A 26,172-nucleotide genomic window follows, 5' to 3' on the forward strand; every position below is an offset into this window, starting at 1 on the left:
TTCGTGAAAATATATATTTAGGCCTTTTAGAAAGATTTGTCGAGTCACTTTAAATTTCATTGAAATGGGACTAATAGAAATCTGAATTTTTTTTTTTTTTTTCGTCCTCATTTAATAACTCGACTCCCAGTGGATGGATTTTCATGAAATTTTATATTTTGATCTTTCTGAACAAATTCTTGAGCCATTCCAAATTTTGTTAAAAATTTTACAACAGAAATCCGACAATTGTTATTACTTTGTCAGTTCGTCCGTCCGCTTGTTATAACTCGACTGCCAGTGAATGGATTTTCATGAAATATTATATTTAGGCCTTTTAGAAAGCTTTACTTATTGATCGCAAATTTCATTAAAACAAACTAATATAAAACCGCCCAGTATTATTATTTTTCATGCATATCGCTTATATTATCCATATATCGTATATTGTAATTGAAGCACTGGATGTTGTATTTGTTGCCATGCGCTCCTTGGCAGAAGTGATGAGCAAATGTGGCGGATACTCAGAAAAAAAAAATTCTCAGCTCGCACATAAAATTCTTGTTTTTTGCTCATTTTTTATTATAAATCACCAAGTTTTTACTATTTGCTAACTCGCCTGAAATGTAATGTACTGCATACATTAACTAACCTGTTTCTCTCTCTCTCTCTACCCCCTGGCTTCAGCAATTTTTAATGTAATGTATACATAACCAAATAGGATCGTTATCCATTCTGATTCAAAGCCAACACCCCCAAAGTACAGCTAAGCTTACTGGGCGTGCCCTCAAAGAAGTTGTTTATAAGGTGGACACTGCCACCAAAACAATACAATGACCCATTTCTATCTGAAAGCTTGGAACAATAAAATAGCTCGGGTGTTGTCTTGGTACCTATCATTTATGATGCATCCTACCAACAATGGGCGATTTCCGGAAGAATAAGACCTAAAAAACTAAAGAATTCCCTAAGAAACCTCAGATATCTTCGTGTGTTAAGTCGCTTCCCACACAACTCTAACAATACGAACTCCCCATTATAAGAGCACTTCGAAATAGAAAGTTATTTAACCTCTTTTTCTGCAAAATAATAGTAAGTCGTAATTTATGTGTCAAGGTAAAGGGTCATTATTTTCTTTTCTTGTAAAGAATAAGACAACATTAAGGAAATAGCATCCTCTGGCTACATTTAATGAAGGGCAGAGAATACACCTTTTCAAAAATATAAATAATATGACATAAGTAATTAAGTAGTAGAATATTAGTGAAATAATATGACATGACTTGTTGAAATTATCAAAAATACATACATACGAATTTTTATCTGTACCGCTACGTTTCAACTTACCCCGTCTTTCTCATTATCAGTTTATTAACTTGGATTAGGTTTCGTTTAAACTCTGAGAAAGTTCAATGTTTTGCTGGTATAAAAGCATAATCTAACTTATAAATTACGTTCAATTACTTCGGGTAATTTTTCCTATTAAGTAATCGAAAGCATTACTGACTAAAAAGCAATTATACAGTGATTATAAAGTTTCTCAATAAACAATATAAAGTAACTTAATTTAAAGTTTTTATTCCATTTTATAGACATTTAAACGGTATGTTATTTTTATTATTTACTATAGCATGTAAATATTAACAGCGACACCTTCTAATGCAATCAATATTCATTATTTAAAAGTTGGAAGAGGTTTTAACAAGTGGTATATGACTCTGTCCGATAGCAGAGCCATTGTTCTACTTTGAGAACTGAAGAGACCTTTGAAACGAACTCAAATATCAAAATCAGATACAGTGTCATGGTATAAGCTCTTCAAGGTGATAGAGTTAGGGTGAGTTGCTTATAATTTTCACTGACGCAAAAAAGGCCTAGAGGCGCAAATACATTGCGCTTGTAATGTCCTCTACACCAGTATGCAAGCGCAGGAAAGGAAAACTGAAATGTTTATTAAAAAGACCCCACAACCTCTTCGAAGACAAATAACCTGGCCAATGTGTCAAAAAGGAATCCAAATACGTTTTTCTAGTGTCGGCAAGTATTTGCATTCAAAGTGTTTGCATCTGTATGCACACAAGCCATAGATTCTACATACGACTATGACCAGATGACAAGATTAAAAAATAAAGAGGATATTGGGTTCTTCGGATACTTGTTTTCAGATGTAGCTATCCTTCATTTTGCTAAAAAGTGAACAAAGAAGATCAGAAAATCCCCAGAACATGGTAATAGCTCAAAAGTGAATGGCCGTTGTGATCAGTTTCATAACAGTCATTGGCTAATCTTGTCTGGAACGAATGGAGAGATGATGGCGAAGTTTGTGTCTTTGCAACCTCAAGAACTGCCACTTCCCAAGATGGTAGGTTAAATGTTACAATCCGATCCCGCGTCCATCGTATTCGTCGCATATTACGTCATGAGACTTTTTTGAGCTACTTCAAGGTCTTTGTTTGCAGAACTGCCATAATTCATGTCACCAAATCATGCAAAGCAGTTGAGGCTATCGATGCTGATACAAACTTGGTGTGAAATCAATAATCAATTAAATGTTTTGAATACACATAACTCAGGTAGAATGTTTCACACGTTAATAAATTTGAGCTTCTCCAAACAAGTACAAACTTTTTCCATCTAAAAGAAGACTTTTATGCATCTGAGCATAAAAGTGTTCGCTCAAGTCCCTCCGCTAATTATCTGTGAGCTCATTGTAGTCTGGCGTCATTTTTGTAATCAATCCAGAAATTTCTGTCTGACCCGGTCCAGGCAGCAAAATTACTTCCGACGTGTTCCTGAAAAATGTAGGCTAGAAAATATTTCGGCCCTAATGGTCGTGCAGCCACCAATTATTCCCACGTATCGATGTCAAATAGACATCCCCCATCTGCAACATGTTCTCAGTAGCCTATAATGATCCGTAAGAATGAATTACAATTGAGGAGAGTTTATTGTGTTCTTGGTCCAGTGCCCTTAATGATTGCACGTTCCATTAGCATCGGTATGGAATGCAATTAAAGAGCAGGTTTTAAAACACTATTAAGAATTAATGTTTCAATTTACGTGTCTTGTTTACATTCAGGAAGGATCATCGAAATATTTCCCTCCTTGTGTGGAAAGTATGAAAAAATTGACCTTCACCATTGAAGTAAGAACATTCACAGAAAGGCGAATACACTGTTTAAATGAAAATAAAAACAGAAACAAACATCGTTATTGATAAACAAGTCTGCCTACAAATCCCAAACCTGTCATAATATGCAATTTAGGTAGCTACATAGTAAAAGACTGTTTTCCGAAATTCTGTATTTCGCGGTTATCACCGCGCCATCGATTTCAAGATATTCGTCATTGTCAAAAATCACAAAGACATCTTTGGATGATTCTCTGGAGAGTAACAGAGAGAATGGAGACAAGACAACGTTACGTTGAAGAGATTAAAGTGGTGAATATGATCTCTACCGTTTAAGTGGATAGCGGAAGCACTTCCAAAACAGAAGCATCCCAGAGACCTCACGACAGAAAAATGCTTAAGAGTTTGATGATCTACAGGAAGGCTTGCATTCGGGAATAGCATCTACAGAAAGCTTCATGAGAAGAGTCCCGATGACCAGCTGTCTGTTATCTTTTGACTCCTATACACGAAAGATTTATCTGACTTGGTGCTAACAGCATATTGACTCGACCCAGAAACAATGTGCCATGGTGCACATCACGGATGAATTGAGATACAATCATCGATCACATTATCAACGCAATTTCAACTAGAGGAAAACATAAATCCAAACTCCATCCCACTAACAAAAGAGACAGGCTTGGTGGTAATTGAATAGTTTGTGCTAGAATGGTTGTCAGTAGCATTATATATCTTCATACGTTCCCTCGAGGAACCCTCACGGCTGTAAGATATCGAGACCAGATCTTTATCATTATGTTCCCCCTTTTGCAGGAAAAAGGAGTCCGGACATTCTTTCAATGGGAAATAATTCATGTCCGCAATCTCATAGTTAAAATAAACCTTTAGAGGGGAATGAATCTTGCTGTCCATTTTATACAAACCAAGAGTTTGTATAAAATGAACAGCAAGATCCCTATACCTCAATCAAATTGTAGTTTGATTGTAGTTTGACAGGAGCATCCTAAGCATGCTCCTGTCTCGAGCATGCTTAGGATGCTCTAGACAGGAAGCTGCCAATCATAGTTCACTCCATCGTCCAGACACGAAAGTTAGCTTGCACCAACCCTTAATAGGAATGCATACTTTGAGCAGTAATTAATAGTCTCGTTCTCCGCATGAAGAGTCGATGTCATGCCTGTGTGTGCTACTCGCGGAGGTCATACGCCTTATTTGAGTATGTTTCCATGATTCATCAACGAGCCATTTCTGACTGCTGATGAACTCATTTACATACTTTCGCATTTTTATAACGAAATTTGACCAGTCTTTGTGCATTATTAGAGCAGATTAAAATGTCTCATAAAGCTTTAGACATAATCTGATTAAAAACCAACTTCACCCTGCAGTGCTTCCTTTTTACCCGGATTGCGATGGATTCTTTCAAGACGACAACGCAACTATCCACCATGCAAAAATTATCTGAGTGGTTCAAGAAACATTCCCAAAATTTCTCCTGTCCTAACTCTCTTCATATCTGAATCCAGTTGAGAACGCTGGAATACGTTGGAAAGGGTAGTTGGGCTTCGCAGTTGTCAACCTACAAAAATCCATCAGATGACAAATATCCTGATGGAAAAATGGTCAAATCTGAAGCTAGCTTCTCTCAGACACTATTGAAAAACATGCTACAACGTGTACGTACTGTAATTTGAGCAAAAGAGCCTTACTAGAAATTCAATGAAGGTTTCTAATTTTTGGCCAGTTAGTGGCCAAAAAATTAGAAACAGAATTAAATTCCTTCATCTAACGTAAAAAAAGGTGCATATTGGTTATCCAACTAAAGATTGAAGACATTTGTCATCTTTCAAATGTCTACGGTAAAAAAGAATACAAAAATATTCCATCAAGTTACCATCAAGTAGATCAGCTGAAATATCTTCCTATTTCAGCTGATCTACTTGATGGTAACTTTGTTTATAACTTCAAATACAACGAATTAATTCTGTATTTGGGGATGGTGTGAAACAGTACAAATTACCTTCTTTTTGATTACTTATATCTCGTTGCAATATTTATAATTAAAACAGCCAGCTTATAATATTTTGCAATATTTTGAATATTGCTATTATATATCTTGAAGATATGTATAATAAGATATATATTATATATATCTTGAACTCTGCTATCGATGACATTGTTAGCATGTCCAATTAGTCACACAGATGTACAGAATAGCAAAGTTTCACTCCAAAATGCACAATTAAAGCTACACTGCATAACCGAAGGGCCAAATTAGTTAATCAATATGTAATGAGTTCTATAAAATATAAGTGGATTTTTTAAGTCCGTTGCGAAAATGATAAACAAGAAATCTGTTTTCTTAATTCTACTTTTTTTTAACAATCTTAGCTTTATTCAGATACCCTTCTTTTTTTTTTAAGTTGATGCTTTAAGGTTTCTGCAGTACGATGGTCAATAACTTAAAAAAATTTAAGTTGGTTGTACAATCAATAGGCTTTAACTGGACTAAGCTATTTTCAGAGTTCATGAAAACATTAAATCCAAATCTCTGGATGAAATGGAAGTCGCTGATCCTCAACTTTTAATAAAAAACCGTTATAGAATAATATTTATTTTGCAATTTTCTTTCTATTGTGAGAGCTTTGTGAAGATTTTTGTTGCAAAATATTTCATAGACATTCCCTTGTTTTAAAAGGAAAAGGAAGTTCCTTGTGACTAGCTAACATTAAAAAAAAAGTCTTCTTTAACAATCATCTGCGACAGAACGAAATGTCTCTTGAACTTCTTGGGTCAAACAACATGGCATTCTTCCATTGAAAATTCCAACAGAAATCCGTTTGCTGAATTACCGGTTTCCTCAAACTGATCCACCTTTTGAGAGAAATTCTTCAGCCAAAGGCTTTCCTTGGACCCCATTTTTCGGAGCAAGATGTGCAGGTGTTAGGATGAGTTATTTCCTCGAGGGGTGATATGCTCTATAAGCCAAGAGGCCTGCTGTAAAACTCGTTGGCAATGAGTGATGAATGAGCGGCCTTCAATCCTCTCTATATGTGCAGAAACAATGACGACACGTGCAGCTCATGATGAAGTCCAATCATGCCCACGAGTTGTACTGGAACGTGAAACTCGTGTTATGACTTTATCGTTGATCTTTGAACATTACAGATATGATGGCGGCTTTTTAACGAAGCATCTAATGAAGACACTCAGCTGGATTTCGGAAAATTAAAAGAAATTGATTAATGTTCAGAACAGTAATGGTAAATAAAATGAACGCAAGATAAACCAGCTCTACTAAACTCACTGACCTACTGCTGCAAATCACGACTTGGTAAATGGAAGCTACGTCATAACTTTTCCATTATGTGCAAATAAAGGTTGCATTCTTAGTTTGCTTTGAAACTAAAACAAAATAGTAAATAGTAATGAAGCATCAATATAAATATTGGTGTCTATAAATTGCGTGTATCATACGGTTGGTTTATCTACTTTACCCTCGCCAACTACTCGTCCCTGGAGTGAAAAAAACAAAAACAATGTGGAATATGACGTATAAAAGTAATCAGCCGATAATTTTCAAACTTAAAAATCATGCTTGACCCACTGAATTATTGTCAGGCGTTGTATCCTTATTTCATACATTTTCGTCGAATAATCCTACTGTGTGCAGACCTCATTTAAGAAAATAAAACATTACTTCCAAGTCAAAATTGCTCAGTAAACTACTCTACTTTTGGAAAACAAGCCAGCACTGATAACAAACACGATATGTCTGCACTGAGTCTTTCAGTGAAGGGTAACAGGCTCTGCAAAAAATCTAATGGAACATTAGATTTTTTGCAGAGTTCAGTTTCGCTTGTTTGAACTGAAAAAGCGAGCATCTAAAGAATTAAGGATTGAAAGAGGGAGTATGTGACAGGATACAAATAATGGGCAATACCGATACTGCCAAAATGAGAACGAGGTTTTTCATTTATATCTATCTATGTATTCTAGGGCGTGTAAGAGGTTATATACCCTCCTGTTCTTAGGTATCTCCCCCTGTATGATACTCTCCTTTGCAAAAGTTAGGTGTGAGACTGTGGATCAGACTTTCAAGCTAAAATTTTCATTGCCTAGGCAAAAACTGTTCCGTCCTCATCTGTTCCATTCTTTTACATCTAGTTGCAGTTGATGAGCTTGCTCTCCCTCTCTGTCTCTCTCTCTGAATCCATCTGAATTTCAATGGTAGAATTTTATTTCTTTTGAAACAATTATTGTGCTAATAAAATATTTGCCTGAACTGGAACGATTACGTCCTTCAAGAATAAAGTTTGGAAAAACGATACTTTGGAATAGATATTTTTATGATCAGATGGTACTACGTATAAAAGATATTCTATTTTATACATCGCGCAGGCTGCAAAAAAGATCAATCGTCCACTGTATCTTGTCTGTAAACTGCGTCTCTATAATCGGTTTTATAGTGTGGGATGAAAATCGGTGTTTCCAGAAGTAAAAATCCGTGCAACTCTCTCCCGAGATTAACCAAATTAGAAAAAGTCCATAAAATTTCTCACGTCTTGACGGGACTCTAACCAACGTTTTACCCATTGTTTATCACTTATTCAATAAAGAAATATTTATCTTATTTAGAAAATCAGCGAAAATAGTAGCTATAGTTTTTGTAGCTGTTTTCTTGAAAATATTAGGTATTTGTTTTTATATTTTAATGTGAAGTAACTGTTACACAAGAATTGGATATAATTGCTGATTTTGTATAGCACAGATGGCTAGAAGTATCTCCTTTCTTTTTGAAACACTTGCGATATAGAATTTAAAGAAAATAACATGTAATAGTTTTATCTCCGGCTATGGTGAAGAGTGTGCCAATCCAGATAAATTGCTCACATTTTTATCTCAATGAAATCATCGGTATTTTGGATATAAAAGAAGATATAAAAGGTTATATTTGATTTTTGGCTTTAGCAAGTGAATAAATTGGCAGGAAAGAAAGATGGATTGATCATAAAGTCAAATAAGTACTCAGCTTGCATGTTAGATAGAAGTTATGCAACTAACCTTACAATCACATTGAGTTGCACGAAACAGTATTCAGTGGGGGGGAGAAGGGGGGTATTGTTCCACTGTCTTTTGATTATTGTGGTCAGATTCTACCTCGATGGACTTTCAAGGCCAGATGTCTTGTAAGGAAAGATTTAAAAACAGAAGACCCGCTTCACAACATCTCAGATAAACATCATCATGAGATTTGGTAGACCCGTACAAAATCATTAGAAGGTCACGAACAGAAGAAATTACGACAGGTAACTGTGTTTCTTCACTTCCTGATTGCGGACTAAACTTCCCGGATAAGGAGTTGGCCAGTAAGTCATCAAATGTATTCAAGGACAACATAAGAGCTACGAAAAAATCTATAAACTCATCTTTATGGAGACGAAGATAAAACAGGTTCCGCGAGTAAAAATAGACAAAAATTAGATAGATTATATTCGTCTAATAGAGTGACAGGTAGTTTGACCTAGTCCTTTAAAGGTTAAAAAATTCCTTTTGACGTTTCTCATTAACATTTGACAATGTCACCTTAGAATAAGAATAAATCATTAAGATGCACACAGAGACGATTATCAAACTTCTCTCTCGATTTTTTTAGCAGTCCACTGCTAAATACAAAGACAAAACCATCATGTAAGAGCTGCTTAATAGTACTAGGCTACCATATGAATCAAAGCCTATGCACCTGTTTAAGTGACCTCGATATGAAATGAATTAAAACAAAAACTTAACATTAATTAACATTGTTGGTAGCTGTTTCAACGCCACTCGCAGACAGTTCTATATACAAATATCATTATTTGAATTTATCAAATTATTAATTTAACCGTTTAAATGTTATTTAATTATTATTTGTAATTAATATTAAATTGTAAGTTTAATGTCTTTTCAGTTAGATGGAGCCACCTTCGCAGAAGGCTATCAGCCAAAGTTGATAAATTCTGACAGGCGTCTTTTATCTGGTGTCACGCGATTCAGTACTTTTAACGCCCATTGCGTGAGAGTATTTCTTAAAACATTTTGCAACTTAAATACCTGTCATAAATATATCAGGCTCATTGTCAATGAAATATATAAAGGGACGAATAAGAACTTTTAGATTAGCTAAAGAATCAAACTGTTTGAATTGATATTATCAACAAATGTTTGAAGCTTAAAAAGCGACAACAATTTACTTTAACTACAATTTAATACTAAATTGTATTAAATTGTAGTTAAATTTCCATCTAAATGAAGATAAAAAAAGGAATAAAAGTCGCATTCTTCATGGTTCACGCTTATCAACCTGCCAATTTCCACGATTTATAGAGAAATAAAACAAAAGTAAATAATAACCCCAAATTATCCTTATTCCACAAAGAGCAGCTATAAAACCTCAAACATAGAATTACGTGTGTCAAGACACTCAAACAAAAGAAATTACGTTGGGAGGTCAACAGAAGGGATGCTTCTCCTCTGACAGGATCCCAAAATTATTCGAGGTGTTGAGCCATCTTTAAAGAAACCTGTCTTTGGTAATGTTTAGAGGTCTTTATGCAGCGGGTCAACTCTTTTCTTTAAGACTTTCTGTCGTATTAATGAAAGTAAAGGGGGTGAAGACAGTTGGTTCAAGAACAACTGCTTCTTGGTGACTCACGATCTTATCATAACCTTAATCTCATCTTAAACCTCTGCTGGGAAGTTCGCATCATTAAATCGTCTTCGATATACGTAGACAACTGAAGATGATATACGAGCAAGAGCGACATTCCCTGACCTTTACTGATTGGTCAGTTGATGCAGTTTATCCACTAAAGGTGAATATAGTTCGTACAATACCCAACAGAAAAAAGATAAAACTGTAGTGATAAAGATAAAACAAGATTTTTTTTTGTTTTATTAAAAAGTAAGTCTGAAAAGGACAAAGAGGCTTTGACAAGCAAAGAAGTTAAATTTCTCTAGGAGAGCGCATTCTATAACTTTATCTCCTGTCTTCATTATAATTTGTGAACCATTTGAAAATATACTCAAACATTTAATTATTATATCTTAAGCGCCATTATCACTCCACAGAATAGTTAAATATTCAAATAATTTCTCTTTTGGCTCATTAGATAAATATCTTCTTACCAAATATTAAATTTAACGATACAGAGGTTTCCCTAAATTTGTAGTCAGTACTAGTCAACATATCAATTATAATATTCAGAGAATATCTTTCCCCTATATCTGATTATGTATGATCAATAACTAAAAAGTAAAGTAATTTTACACTTATGAATTTTAAATTTAACAATAACTGTCATATGTTTTTTTTTCCAAATACTTGGACATATTAAAATGTTTCCGGTACAGTGACTCGGCCATATATTCGAATTTATACTTTTTAAAATAATAATAATATGTGTCTCACACACTTTAGTGACTCTGCTTATATTGGATCCAACTTTTAGCCTCTTTTATCAGTTACATAAATCATCATGATGTACTGAAATGTAAATCAAATTTTCATACAGTTCCATTCGTTTTTCTGATGCTGAGTGCATGGGTGGAAATACGTCTTTACAACATCAACTCTTTTTAGCCTATAGCAGTTATTCAAAAAAAGTTAAAGAGTTCAACTTACCTACTTGTTTGTTATTTGTCGAATTTGAAAGGTTTATGATGATTTAAAGCCAAAATAGAAATCCAAAGGACAAACGAATACAAGAAAAAGCCCATATTCAAACAAGGAAGTATCTATTCAACCTACAGCTAGTGCGTAAATCAGAATCAATCGAATCAAATTAAATTGCAAGGCAGAAATGCGGAATTTCTGCATTCAAAACGCAGAAGGAAATGGAAAACAAATATTACTAAAGTAATGTAAAATTAACGGACAATTTTAAAATAAACAGAATTCTATACAGAAAAGCCCAAGTTCATTGATTTTTATATGATTTATGTTCTAATATACCAGTCTTTGACAGAAGAGAAACATATAATAAGCAAATTAAAAGGAAAGATAGTAGAAGAAAAGAAATCCATTCAGAAATCAAGGACTTCGACTGTTCCAGACTACAAAGTTCAGCGGCAGCAGTACTTAAAATATCTGCTGGGTCCACACCTGTTATCCAACCCAAACTAAGAGATTTCATTCCGTTGGGTGACTGCAAAAACAGCCGCCTAGAGTAGGCCTGCTCTGCCCAACTTAAAAATCCATCTCAGACTAACTCTCACAGCTGACAGAAAAATGTAAGATGATCAATTTTCAAAAAATAAAAACCAAAACTTTAAATTTTTATTAAAATATTAATTCCAAATCTGTGAGATATAATAATTCATTTTAGTTACTCATAAAAATCGATTGCCAACCTTTGTCCCATTGTGAGATATTTAGCTATTATTTCATGTAACCAAATCACATATCTAAGAGCACCAGCTATCACAGCAGTAATACTTCTGGGTAATCTCCTACCAACCATCATATGATTGAATGTTGACACCGCTTTCTTACATATCAGGATCCCATAAAATCGTCTTTCGATACTCTTTCTGGTTTTTTACCAAATTACGAGTATCACAATTTGGGGTATAGCCATTTTAATGCCAAATTTCTTTGATAAAAGGCTATCACCCAAATTTACATTCAGTAAAATTAAGTTTAATTATGTGTGGGTTCAATAAGCAAAATTTTGATTTTCCCATTAATTACTATTATTTATATTAAATATAAAACTTTAAGCATTAGGATTATTTTTATTGACTAAACCATAGACCAGAAAAATGCTCCCAAACATATAAAACAGATGTAGCATTTTCTAATGTGGTCAGAAGATCAGATGCACAGGCCAATTTTAAATTCCTTTCCAACAATATCGAGGACGCTCTTTTATTTCTACACACTTATGTCCGCTGCAAAAGATTCTTCAATTCTAAATACAGAGGACTAAGGGAACACCCGTGCTTAGCATCTCTTTTCATTGCAATCCTTGGGGGAAATTAACCAATTTGTTAACAGCCTAGTACTGACAGTTACCTTCTTTTTAAAAAGATTGTTTAACTTTTTCCCAATACTGATTTGTCCCAAAACTTGATTTAAACAGTAGTATTAGTCATTTGAAGTAAGGAAGCCAGAGTTTTTTCTGCATCATCCAAAAAAATAAAAATAATAATTTTAAAAAATAATAAAATAAACTACCCATTTGACTCCCTCCTCTCGTAGATACCTATCCAGCTGACCTATGAATCTGTCAACCTCAACCAACCATGGAGACAATTTATTTCAGTAATTAAAACTCGCTGACTGAAAGAAAACTTCTTTACAATCCAGTCTAACCTCTTCTTTCGTAATTTTAATTTATGGCCCCTAGTTCTGGAATCATTCATAACAGTGAAACTTGCGCCATTATCTATTTTACTTTCTCCTCTCAGAATCTTAGACACATTAGTGAGGTCTCCAGACGCCTAGTTACCAAGTGTGCAGCCCACACTTCAGAAGTCTTTCCTTATACGGACACCTTTTCGTCGAAATCATTAGGTGTGTTTCCGTCTTTGGGCCCTTTCAAGAAGCTCGATGCCACTTTTTTACATTGCTCTGAGAATTTCATGCCTGGCTGAAACGTAACTCCCAAATCCATTCCTTTCTCCATTCTTTTTAATTCAATCTCACCAAGTGTATGTCAGTTTGGGGTTGCTGTTCTCTAACCTTGCATTTTGCAGCATTAAAACATAGCTGCCAATTTTCTGGCCAGCCCTGAAGTCTATCTAAGATCGTGGAGAACAGCTGCTTGGTGCTAATCATCAACTACCCTACTGATCCTGACATCATCTAAAAATTTTGACATCACGCCCTCTATCCTTCGCTGATAACATTTAAGAAAATCAAGCAGAACAGTAGTTCCAGCATCCTTACCCACTCCTTACGTTAGCCGAATCTGAAGGGTAACAATTAATGACGCTCTGCCTCCGGTTCTGCAGCCACCCTGCGATCTATTTAAGTATTCTCACTATGATTTCAACATGTTCCAGCTTATACAGTAACTTCTCATGATTACTGAATCAAATTCTTTGCTGAACTCCAAAAAAAATATGTCCAAATTATTCCTTACACCCGGCTCTGTCAAAAATAGCTAACCATATCGGTTAAACATGATTTTCCCTTTATGAAAACCATGCTGTGTTCTTTTATAATTGCATTTCTATCTAAATTATCCTATAACGCACTTTTAGTCATTGCCTCTATGATTTTCCCTACCACTAAAGTCAGACTGACCAGTCAGTATTTATCCACCTCACTCTTGAACTGCCTTTATGTATTGGTGATAAAGTGTGTTAATTGTCTGACGGCACCAGGAGTTTTCCCCATCTGCGCATATTGGTGATACACTGGGACTTCTCAAATCAAAGGGAATCTCTCTTGAGTCTAGTGATGCCCTCTTAACGAACTGCATTGGTTCAATATACTCTCTTAGCACTTCGTTCAAATTAATTGGTAAATACCATCAACTACATTTTGCAGATTAAAATCTGTAATACCCTAAGTGTTCCAGGATGCAGTTTTCTAACATTTAACTTAAACTATTTTTATTTTTAATTATTTTTCTTCTTAATTTTGCAAACATTCTACTTTGTTTAATTTTTGCAACGAAGCAATTAAAACTATGAAACATCAGCGTTTAAAAATAGCGTGAATTTTATGGTCAGTTTGCTTGTTTTGTTGGATAACCATGGGAGACGATGCAACTCTCGCCTCAGGTCGAATAGCTCTGCCATAATGTAACCAAAGCCCATAAAAATTCCTCTCGTCTAAAAGAGTATTTGAACATCTCTTTTCCACACGGTAATGGAAGGTCAATATTCAAAACCACTACCAAACCGACGAGAGTTCCTCCTCAACTTTTTTTTCTTTGTTACAGTGCCTTCTCTTGAACCGGTAGCAGATTCTAACTCCAATCGTTTGTAAGGAATTGTCATCCATTCTCTACCACCATTCGTATTGCTTGCTTTTTCTAATGTTATCCAACTCTCCTTATCTAATGAGGTCAGAGGCGAAAACTCATCTACATCTTTAGAATTTACAAAGGCATGAACTCAACTAGTTTATGAGCCCTTTGTTGCGTCTGTAAAAAAGGACCATCTTATCTTCCTGTCGCTCAGCAAGATTTGGATGGATGATTATTCTTTCATGATGCTCATTAACTTCTCTCATGATGCTGAGGTTCCATTCATCTAAAGAAAATGGGCACTATGCACCAAAATTTAGCAATAATCTATAACCCCAAAACAGAAAGTTTCTTTAAATTCATAGGCACTGTGATATACTAGTGTGCAAAATTTAAAGACCAGTCATGTTTTCACCTGTAGCTTTTTATAGGTGTGGCCTGGATATGGAAAAGTGTACAAAATGAACCTCGTAAGGTACCGAAATAATGAAGGAAACAACACCGACACAACAACGGAAACAAAACGGTACAGAGGGACTTTATTCAAAAATGGCAACATAGCACTGGCTACCGTCCTCAGCAGGAGATATGGACACGCCTAATGTCGATGCAGGCTTTGCACCGCCTGTCCATACTTAGAACAAAGTTGTTGATATGTTCTTGCGGTAACATCGTCCATTCCTCTGTCAGCGCCATCTTCAGCTAGTGAACATATTCTGGTGGGTGTGGACGTGCCGCTAGGCGTCTCTCCAGAGCGTCCCATATGTGTTCAATAGGATTTAGATCAGTCGGTGGAACGGGCAGGCCAATCCATACGAAAAATGTCCTCACTTTCCAAAAGCATATGAACAGCTGCAGTGCGAGGGGCTGTGGCGTTATCATCCATAAACACGAACTCGGGACCAATGACATCTCGGAACAGACACACACGGGGAAGAATTACCTCAGTACAGTAGTGTGCACCGGTTACAGTACCGCCTTCCAGTATCTGGAGTTATGTACGTCCATCTAAGATAACGTCCCCAGATGAGAACACCTCGACCGCCATATCGATCCCTTTCATTGATCTTTGTGGGGTAGTACCGTGTGCCAACCTCTCGCCAGATTAGCTGACGTCCAGAATCGCTGCTGAGACTGAATCTACTCTCATCAGTGAAGAGTACCTTAAGTAAAGATTTTGCGGTTGTAAACTTTAGAAATAGTGTTGGTCCTTAAGTTTTGCACACCAGTGTACGGTACGTCTTTATTGTTGGACCCTTCACGCAACATTTTTTTCTAATATAAATTACTTTTCTTCACTTAGTTAAAATAGTTTTAAGGGTTCATTTTAAATCACTATAAAGGAATTATTAATTGTGATCGGCTTTATTGAAATTACCCACCAACGTTGCAAAAATTGTTCATGTTCTGTCCCATGTAACGCTTTATCTTATTTGCAGTTTGAAAAAACCACATGGACCTTGTTCATGGGCAACGGAAGGTAAGGCATCGACATTGTTCTCACCTTATCAAATGTTCTAAAAATTCAATAACCATTTTTACTCAGCAAATACTCAGCTGTGCATCTTGTACTCATCTTAAATAATTATTAAAATAAAAATAATTAACTGTAATAAGACGATAAAAGAACACCTAAATTTATTAAGCATTTAAAATACTTCAGTAGGTTGTAAGTGATGTAAAATATCCATTAACAATATTTTTCCAGTATAAATTCAAGTAATAAAATGAAGATCAATTATCCTCTTTAAAAATGTATAAATTACTAAAGCTGTTCCGTGTACCACAACACTACCCGTTTCCTACACGGAAGACCAAAGCAAAAAAGCCTGAGGGGGAGCCACTTGTCCTCAACAATGAAGAAGAAAGTCCACAGTAATGGCTTCCCAGCACATAAATTCAAAACCAAAGTAGTCGTAAAAAAATTAATATCACTTACTAATAATAAAGTATCAAATGAAAAATTTGAACGATAATCCCGCAATGAATAAGCATAATCTGATTCTTATAATAACTGACAATAATAAATACCGTTCGATAAATAAAAAAGCATTTCTTTATCGTGTTGCACTAAAATTTAACATAAGTAATGGCAGCCATAATGAAGAATAAGCAGTGAAAACTTATGGATGTCTGTAAATAGCATGTTTTATTTTAAAATAAAATAAAGTCCTTTACCAAAACATCAGAAAACACTAACGATAACTATTTTCTTTTAAATTTAGAATACCATTCTGAACAAACAAATATGGAATAAAAAGGTATGAACTTACCATGTCCTAATCTGTCCCTTCATAACTAACTTTTATTATAATACAAAAATTTAGTCACAAATAAAATCCAAAGTTCAGTAGCACTATGTACAAACGTCCCGAAAACCACAAAAATTACTTTTCACTGATATTCCACTGTTACAGTTATCGATATCCATCAAAATTACTCAATCAATGCTACGAAATTCACCGTTTACTCAGACTTCAAAGATCTAATACAGGTTTCTGGGTGAACGCATCACAGTGCTCGTTACGTATATACGAGTAAGAATACAGTAATATACCAACATTCCATCTTGCAAACAAGAATTTATTACAAAAAAAAATTCAATTTACGAACTCTTAGCTGGAACTCACAAATTTCAGCAACTGCGCAATACACACAACATCTATTCAGCCTATAGTCAGTATTCACTGAATTACGGCCATCTGCCTAATACTGTGTTGGGTTACCGTTCGCGCGGATAACAGCCACTATTCGCCAAGGCATTGACGCCATTAGATGTCTGAAGACGTCCATAGGGATCTACAGCTATGCTGCCTGCAAGGCTTTCAACAGCGTAAACGTAGACGATGATGAAGGTTGCATGACTAAACGCCTCACTTCCCGTTCCAGCACATCCCACAGGTGTTCAATTTGACTGAGGTTAGGCGAATTTCAAGACCACTCAAGATGGGTGATAACTTCACTGTGTTCCTCCAACCACTCGTGAACAGTGTAGGCCAAATGGCATGGCACATCATTGCCCTGGAAGATCCTGTTTCGGTCTGGAAAAAATATAACGTGACAGGGTGCATATGGTCTTCTAAGAGATGCCAGTGGACGACACTGGCCTCTCTTAAAAAAAAAAAAAAAAAACTGGCTTAGGAGACCATAGTGAAACGTTGGTCCTTACGCACCAGGGGTCCTAGTTTCTGCCAGTAAAACATGCCCAATATTAATCAACCACCGCCACCTGCCTGGACAGTGAGCAACATGCACGATGGGTCTATAGACTCGTGTTGCTAGGGCCGCACACCAAGGCGTCCTAGACGTGTTGCACCAGATATTTGGGCTCATCCGACCAGCACACTCTTGTGTATCCAACCTTCAGTGTCCATCCAGCGTGTTGTTGACACCACAGCATTCGACGTAGACGATAATTAGCGGTGACGAGAGGGGTGTCTCTTGGATCGTCTACCGTGAAACTCCATACGTCTGAATGTGCGGCCCATCGTCATTTGGGAAATTGTTCTTGAATTCCCCATATTGTATTGTGTTATCAACTGTCGGACAGTGACCTGCCGTTGAGCGCCCGTATAATGCGCTGCACCCTTCGCTCACACGAACATTCACCTTGCATAATCCCTTACAGTTCTGTTGGCGGGAGGTGGTTTCACCCGCTCGATACCTTAACCACAGTGGACTGTGGTTATATCGAGCTGTTAAGGTATCCAAATGAAATCGATCTACACCCTACATCCAAATGAAATCGATCTACCACCTAATTTTGTGATTATTTGTTTGACAAATTGTCAAACGTGGTTTCCTGGATAGGGCAACCTACCTCCTCGTGGTGGGGACGGTAACTTGTGGTGGGGGCGAAGACGTCGTCTCCGCCACGAGGCTAAAGGTTGTGCTATCTAGTTTTATGTTGTTTAGTCAAATTAGACTATCATAATTGTATTTTAAATTGACCAATGAAGGTTATGTTAGAGAAAACAATTGTGATGTAATTGGCAGATGAGCGACAGCTCAGGTGGCCAGTTAGGTGTAGTTTGATTAAATGTAATGTACCACCTTACAGAGCCGCACATTATGGAAATTATTCCACGCCTATAAAAACACATGTTGTGACCACATTACTTCATTCCGTTTTTGGATTAATCAATGGGACAGCCATATCTCCAGTACTCAGGATGGCAAGTCATCGTCATTTAGATGATCTTTTGAGATGGCGGGCCGTTGCACAACTTGAAGCCGGGCTGTAGCAGGCGGAGGTGGCACGTTGTCTTAATGTATCACGCAGTGTCATCTCGGTACTTTTCAGTACAAAGACAGAAACTGGAGTTTTTCGTCCAGCAAAACAGGCAAATCGACCAAAGAATACGCGCAATTTACAGACACAACACACATGGGTATATGAATTAACTTTCCAGGGGACCGTAATGTAATAGTTTGTTTGTTTGTTTTTATTCAGTACAAAGAGTCTGCTCTGATAGCATAGTGGTATCGTTACCGTCCACCACACACTGGGTGGAAAAGGCCCGGGTTCGAATCCCGTCGATGATGCGAGGAACTTTTATGGGCTCTTTTCACTCTGTGACTGAGTTAGTCGGTCTCATGCGTAGAAAATAAGGTTTTACCAAGGGGAAAATTAGGGGTTTTCGTCCAGCAAAGTATACAAATCAACCAGGGAACACACGCAATTTACAGACACAATAGACGAGGGTTGTTGAAGTGACTTTCTAGGTGACCCTAATATAATAGTATTCAGCACAAAGAATATTATTTATGCAAATGTTGTTAGCGTATAGGACAGTATCTAACGAAGTGCTTCAGATTATAGCTGGAAAGCTTCCATTGGATTTGTTACTGGCCTAGAGGGTAATGTACTGTTATTTGAGACAACGGAATCCATATAGGCTGCTGGAAATATAATTAAATCTAGAAGATATGAAGCGGTAGAAAAGAAGAGCGTGGGACAAATTGCTAGAGGCTTGTCAAAGTCCATGAAGATTTCGAAAAAAGGAGAAATAACAAGAAAATAATATTTTACCAGATGTAAAAAATAATATAAGTTGTGAATGGTTTCAGACAGACTTGTATAGTTTATTTCTCATGACGGGTCATGCATCTTTCTTTGAAAGGTTGAATAAGTTTAGAGCAGTTCTGAGATTAAGATGTGTTTGTGGGGAGGTGGAAACATGGGAGCATGTTTGATATTGTGAAGATTATGCGGACTTAAGCACTCAGTTGAAATGTAGTGCTCCGATTATAAATAACAAAATGAGTATAGGTTCTAAGGTTAAAATAGTTAAAACAAAGGAGGATTTAGGGGTGTTTAAAGAATTTGCGACGCAAATTTTTAAAGAAGGGTTTTATTAGAAAATGAGCAACAAGGCGAATGAGATATATAAATGGAATGGAAAAGAAAATAGAACGAAAGATTACACAGCAAGCATAGGATGAGAGGTGACTCCATTGTCTAACTGGTGGGAGCTTGACCTGGAACAGCGCATTTATCGCTCTCTGTATTTTGTGTGATATTCGAAACTGTCAATAATATCAATCCAGGATATTCATTTTGTAAGGTATTGTACCTCACTTTGCATTTTGTATGATATTCTAAATTGTATCATAATATCCGTTTATTATGATATTAAATCATAATATCATAATATATGTTTGGTGAGGTTGCCAAACGTTGGCTGGGAACACTTAATTAAATAAATAAAATACGGAAGTAGCTTCAGGGGATAGGAACCAGTACAAGAAAAGCTGGCCAAGGTGGCCGGAGGACTACATCAAACAGAACAAACCGTTATCTGGCTCTAACAGCAAGACGGATGTCCTATCATCAACTGTCTACGATGTCCTATCATCAACTGTCTCTTGAGGTTGCTGAGGCCATAAATGAAAACATTTCCAACTGAACTGTGTTAAGAAGGCTCAATTCAAGTGGACTCTACGCAAAGAAGCCAGCGGTTTGTGTCCCATTAACCCCAAACCACCACAGACTCGTCGAAACTGGTGCCATGAACATGTGACTTAGAGACCTGGCAATGGGGTACAGTTCTGCTCTCTGATGAGTCCCATTTTAACATAGAAACAAATTCTAGATGTTATTTCATCTGAAGACAACGAGGAATGCGGTACCATCCCTCCAACATCAGAGAAAGGGACACTTATGGTGGAGTCGGTGTTCTCGTGTCGGGCGGAATAATGATCAACGGCCGCATCCCTCTTCATGTTTTTGATAGGGTACAGTAACTGCGCAGAGGTACCGAGAATAGATCTGAGAACCCTATGTGCGACTTTTTAGGGGTGCGCTTGGCCCAGGTATTCTTTTCACACGACAACGTGTGAAAAGAATATCACTGCATATAGAGCTCAAGTGGTGAAGGAATATTTTTTTTTTTTTTTATTAAAACGTGAACAGTAGATACATTTTCAACAACAACTATTTACATTCTATGTACAAAGCAAAAAAGAAAGATAAAGAAAACTTTTTAGAAAGAAATACAAAGATTTTAATTTCAGGAAATAAGAAAAAAAAACAGTTTCTTGGGGTTGGGTCGTTCTCATGTTAAGTGTCACACGTTGAAGGTGATGGACTGTTCAGTGATGGTGAAGAGGTGACCGCCACTGTTCCATTCGCTGTTAAGATGATCCACAGTTTCTGGTCTTTTGCAGTGGAATTCGAGTAGAAGTCTGCTCTGCAACTTCCTCCGTAGGCTCCACTTCAGATGTTGCGCCGATGTGTCGACAGGAGGCACGTCGTCACTGCTTCTTGTGTGCTTCAAGTAGAAGTTGTAAATGACGGCCTTGGCCGCGATGAATAGGAAGTTGCAGGTGGTGTGTGCTGTCTGCTCAGAGTGAAGTAGGTACCAGTAGTCCTCCGGAGTGTGGGCGTGGTTACAGGCAAGCTTTGCTGCATCCAAAGCGTATTTGACGAGTTCCTTGTTCACAGGGCATGCCAGGTATATGTGTTCCAGGGTATACCTGGGGTGGCGCAGAAGAGGCAGTAGTTTGAGGAGCGTAACCCGAAGATTTGTAGCTTGACTGGGGTGGGAAGGATGTTGTGCCACAGTCTCCACTGGATGTCTGCGTCCGATTTGGAACATTTCGTCCTGTACGGAAGGTTCCACTGAAAATTTGATGGTGGCTTGTGGTGAGTGGAGAGGGGTGCAGGGACAGCTTGGCAGGTGGATGACGGAAAAATCGTGGTTGCATGGCGAGACATGATTAGCTGATAGACTTTTTTGGAGGGTGCAGGAGACAGAGGTACCGTGTCTTCTGGTGATGTGATGACGAAGGTTGGTGTAAGCGAGGATCCAGTGACATTTCCAATCCCTTTAGTTGTAGTGATGTCTGGAAGAGCTTGTGTGATCGCTGATTTTAGATGTATGTGTTGTTGCTTTGCATTAATGGTTTTAATGGGCAAATCTTCTGATCCTTTCCATTCAAGGCTTGGTGTCAGGAGGTCACCTATGGTTCTTATTCCTGCCCAGTTCCACGTAGGGAAGAAGAGAATATCATCATTTGCAGGGTCTGTTATTCTTTTATTGTAGAAGAGCGGTTCTGAAAGTATTCCGGGAAGGGATGTTCTCTCAAGATTATGGTGAAGGTTTAGCTTTTTCCAGCGGTATAGTGCGTCTTTATAAAACGGCGGTAGTTTGGTGAAGGAATATCTTGAAACTGAAGATATCCAATGACTGCCGTAGCCAGCACGATACACTTAAATCGGATCGAACATGTGTGAACACTCTTGCTAATAAAGTTTAACATGAAACAAAATAATTATAAATTATCCAAGAGTGCCATGTTCACTTTGATTTGTAATAACTGCCAATGAATGATCTTTATTTGTTCCTTACGATTTTAGGGAGAACTATTGCACACTGCCATTGTGGATCTGTGGCTTCCTAGGACAAGAGACACCCAGCTGCAACAGTGGTTAGTGAAAGCTAACGAGAGCTGACATCGACATGTGTCACGGCCAATTGCATCCATGCAATTTTGGGAAGCGATAAAGCAACCCTTTTACCGTAAGAGGTTGCTTCCGATACTAATATTAGGTTAGAAAAATGTAGATAAGTTAATAAAAGTTTTATGTATAATTTTCGGTTAAAAGAAGACATCATCTTTGGAAGATTAAATTTTATGGACGTTCATACTATTCTAGGGAAGAGTATGAACTGTTTACTAGTTAAAATTTATTTCGGTTTTGTGCCCCGTGCGGAAGGAGGTTATAATGTACAACCAATAAATAAACCTGAACCAGCTATCTCACAGAGTTTACTTCCTAAAAGAATTTTTTTCACTCAAAACAAAGAAATCTATAAAACTCTAATGGCATTTTTACGATGACTTTCCAGTCCTTTGTTCCCTGGCTTTGTTCTTTCCTTTCTTGTGTACAGTCCTCGTTCCATCGTGCCTTCAGGTGGAGTGAAATATCTTTTTATTCAGCTTGAGACACAGTCCTCACCCCGAAACAGCAAAATGCGCTAGAATAGGTGTCTTGGTCTTTGGAATTGAATGTTCTGCTGCACTGAGTAGTCGTTAATTAAGAAACTCTCCTTCAACAGTTTCTTAGAATTCTCCGAGAATCTAGTACCTCAGGAGATCTTTTGAGGTAAGCAGAATATTTCTTTTTCAGAATATAAAAATGGAACAATAATCACTGTTTAAGGAAGTATCGAGCAGTTCTCAGGTGAAACTAGGATATAACTTTGGGAAACGTATGGAAAAATGTGTTGCCGTACTTGTGTGTGTGTTGTAAAAAGGGATAGAGTATGAGATTCACCATTGAGCAGAAAAAGATTATTGGTCTAATAGTTTCTCTATGAGACATCCTCGCCTCTTGGTGTCTATACCGTCCCACAGAAGGTGATGTCCATTCTGATATCTTAACAATAGAAGGGAGTTAGTAATTGAGGATGAGATTGTCTAAATCTTCATATTGTACCTCTTGGTTTGGTGGTATGTAGACATAACGGCTGCGATATGAATAGCAGCAGCTACTTGGACAGCAGTCTCCTTCATAAGGGTGTTTAAGTAGACTGCTAAGTTGACTAATACTGCAATATAACCATGAGCTGTGTTGCCACTCTTGATCTTTCCTAAAGACCATGTAGTTGAGCACTGAAGGAATATCCCGGAGTTTGAGGTATGCCTCCCGAAGGTACAGAGAGAGAGAGATTGGAGCATATTTAGTTAGAAGATCCCGAATTTCTTATAAATTCGAGAATTCCATTAGATTATCGTGTTTATCGTTTGTTTTTGGGTGAGCCTTCAGTTTTCTTCCTTAGGGTTTGGACTTTGCTTCTGCTTTGAACCTTTCTTTTCTAGAGAAGGTAGTATTTGAACAGAGGCATAGCTTTTTTTTTTTTTTTGCTTTATAGGAAGACCAGGTTTTGGCGTATTTGTGACTATTGGTGTATCTGCCTTTACTGATATCTGAGATTCAATGCTGTACAATCATCACCGATATAGTCCTGTAGCTACATTTAGCACAGATTGATATTCTCCTACAAGCTGTACAAAAACTGCATTTACATATCTAGTAAATGGAATGCTGTTAGTCTAATGTAAAGTGTTTTCGATCTCACATTAACGCACGCATAAGGGACAGATAACTTTAAAGCAAAATAAATTAGATACTGAGGGAAACAAGGCGAAAGTTTTGGTGACCTTCTTAACATCAATATTACCTAATTCAGAGAAAGCTAGACTTCCACACACCCACAAAAGGAATGGCGGTTCTATTGAGCACTTTCTGTGTGTTATGAGGAAACCATATCGCTCCAAAGCAAAGCACGAAGATAATGTTTACTGATCTGAAGAAAGTGAGGGTAAAATGCACCTGTTTTTATCTACGGGGGACGCACAAATCATAGTGATGGAGCAATTGACCTCAATGGTTCACTTTCAACAGACTGTAGACGTTGTGTTTTCCCTGAAGGAAGTGCGGCCTCGGTTGAAGTTCAGCGGGAATTTGTGATTCTGGGGAATTAGGTCTGACTTTTCTGAAAAGAAGGAATATTTACTGTCAAAAGCAGGAAGGATCGAAAAATTCTGTATTCCGTAGTCGTATACTCCTGTTGTTTTGTGGGTTTTTGGCGCATTGACTACTTCGGTATCAGTTAGCCAGTTCATGTAGTTTTATCGTGCCTCGTGTCCATATAAGTGTTTAAGGACCGATCTGCACGTTGTGAGCTGAAAAATCTAAAATCAGCCAATTAGCGAAGATTGAAGACGCCTAAAATTTCCTCTGATCCTCAAGGAATCCGAACCAAGATTTCTAAAACGAATGACAGGTGGTGGACCAACTATATTTTCACGAAGGATGCTTTACTCGATAATTGGTAACAAAACTATAATAAATCCATTACGCTTCTCTCTCAATGAATTATATCTGCATTAAGCCATTTCAAAGGATGAGGGGAGCCTCCTCCACAGTTGCATTTAATGCTTTGAAATGTCATAATTTAAATACCAGCAATATTCCCTCCTAAATATCTTAATGTAAACATAACATTCAACTCAATTAAGCAAATAAGTAGCCCCAAGAACGCATTCCTATTAATCAATTACAGTCAGTAGCTATTGACATTTGACCACCCTCCTAAAACCCTGTTGAAGATTCTCATTAGAGAATAATGGGTTGAACACACGCCGACATATGGATGTCACAAGATTACGAAATACATCCGGAGATATGCTCATCGTACTGCTTTCAGAGTTCCATAATTGCTCCCGTGTTCAGTGGTGGTCCACACGTCATGCAGCTCATTCGACCTCATTCTACAGATGCTCAATGGGATCTGGGGCAGTTGGCAGCCAAGTAAAGAGAAAAAGCCTTATAAGTATGGTGCATTATGCTCTTAAACATAAACCTTAACACAACCTATTATTCCATAAAAAATATAAAAAGCATTATTATATGGAAATAATAATAATAATAGAAATAATATGATTATTGCTTTATTAGCTTTAAAATAGATATTGTGATACTAATTCCCAAAAGGGAAAATAGTAATCTTACAAGTAAAAAAAAACGAATTTGAAGTGATAAATAAAGTGATCAGTAGCAGAATATTAGAATGAATCTTACTTATTGTATTGTATTCAGTACAATAGGTGAGCCAACACAGAAACTGCTTAGATGAACACAAAACTGAGATAAATAAAAAGTAAACTTCAATCCAAACAAATAATGAGGCCAGTTACATTTGTACTAATTAAGCAAGCACAACCGTTGTTTTCCAACCCCCATCTATATTGAAAAATCATCTTTGTTGTTGTTGTTGTTGTTGTTATAGGGCTTTAAGAGCATCGGCAACTAAGGCAGTATTGCTCGGCGTATATTGTCCGTAAACTGCGTGTATTCTGTTGCCAATTTCCTGTTTGCTCGATGGGAGAAAAAATCAAACTAACCTTGCTGGAGACCGACTAACTCAACCATGTTGTGAAAAGGAACCAAAGAAATTCTTCCCATCATCGACAGGACTCGAACTCAAATCTTTCCATCCACTATGGGGAGGATGGTAATTCTCCCAACTATTTTGTATACCCTTCTTTCTGGGATTCTTGTAGATCACATGGTATTTGATAACTCGTTAATAAAGTTATAAATAGATGAGGAAGTTCCATATTTCTTCCCTCTGGCTGGACAACACTCAGCATGGTTTTGTAAAGGGAAAATCATGTTTAACAAATCTGGTTCGCTATTTCGATAGGGTCACTCACGAGCTGGATTTAGGGAATAATTTCGACATTGTTTATTTAGATTTCAGCAAAGCTTTTGACTCAGTCCCACATGAGCGGTTGCTGTATAAGCTGGAACAGGTTGGAATCACTGGGAAAATCCTTAGATGGATAGAAGGATGGCTTCAGGGCAGGAGGCAGAGGGTTGTGATAAATGGCTATTCCTCAGATTGGGTTGATGTAAGAAGTGGGGTTCCCCAAGGATCTGTATTAGGACCACTGTTGTTTTTAATTTTCATAAACGACATTGATGAAGGGATAGAGGGCGTGATGTCTAAATTTGCAGATGATGTTAAAATTGGTAGAGTAGTTAATGATCACTGTCAAGCTGAGCTTCTTCAGAGAGACCTAGAC

This window comes from Mastigoproctus giganteus, chromosome 6, assembly GCF_048544385.1.
Source record: "Mastigoproctus giganteus isolate SK-2022 chromosome 6, ASM4854438v1, whole genome shotgun sequence".
NCBI lineage: Eukaryota > Metazoa > Arthropoda > Arachnida > Uropygi > Thelyphonidae > Mastigoproctus > Mastigoproctus giganteus.